Source organism: Patiria miniata, unplaced genomic scaffold (assembly GCF_015706575.1).
Source record: "Patiria miniata isolate m_02_andy unplaced genomic scaffold, ASM1570657v1 HiC_scaffold_28, whole genome shotgun sequence".
In the NCBI taxonomy this organism is placed as follows: domain Eukaryota; kingdom Metazoa; phylum Echinodermata; class Asteroidea; order Valvatida; family Asterinidae; genus Patiria; species Patiria miniata.
In genome coordinates this window covers 7,510,977-7,511,954 of record NW_024037067.1, presented here as the reverse complement: position 1 = coordinate 7,511,954, position 978 = coordinate 7,510,977, and positions in this window count along the sequence as shown.

Here is a 978-nt window from a genome sequence, read left to right as displayed (position 1 = left end):
TCCGCCGGCCGGCTGCGCATTATTTTGTGGTGTCACTACGTCACGTGCCTTTGTGGGTCAAAAAGGGCTTGTGATTGGTCAGGAGTAGCAGAGGAACCTTTGACCAAATATGGAAAAGAAAAGTAACTCAGGTTATGTCAGTGCTTTTCCTTTAATTTTTCTCGTTACACATCTAATCTGAACAATTATCGATAACGATTGCAGTTGTTTCTGCTGGTTTACTATAGTCATAGTCTAGTCAGCCTCAGTCCGCTATGGGATCCACTGTACCGACTCGACCAGCTGAAGAAGGCCAGGACGCAGCGCAACCTGATACCGCCGCGCTGACATGGGGATTCGCGAGGGCCAGGGGGGCCGGGGGGGGGGGGGGGGGGCAAGGGGGAGAAGAAAAAAAACAGAGAAGAAAAGAAAAAGAGGTATGAAGTCATATTGCTATTGGTTAATGTTATGTTATGTTATGTTTTATTCCACAAATAGGAACCAACCCCATGACCCTGGGGAAGGGTTACAACAGTGAAATTAAACATTAAATTATTTGGCAGGTGGGTTAACAAAGAATATGCTTTGAAATTACGTCATGCTTTGCCTCTCTTTAAGATTTGTATATTGGAAAATAAATTTAGCCACACATATAATAGTGTGTTTATCTGCCAACGACATGAGAAAAATGAATTTATCATTTTTTGTTAAACCATTAAAGCCAGGCTCCATTTTACAAATGTCAGTGAGAAAGTTAGTTCGAAGATCATTATATAAAGGACATTCTAAAAGAAAATGCATTTCTGTTTCAACATCAAGTAGACAATGTGGACATAACCTTTCATGTAGAGCTAAACCAGTGTATCTACCAACTTCAATCATCAACTTGTGAGATGAACATCTAAATTGAGAAAAACAAGATCTATAACCAGAATCCAATAAGTAGCATAAATATGGCTCAAACACATATAATTGTTTAAACATACGGTAAGTACGAAG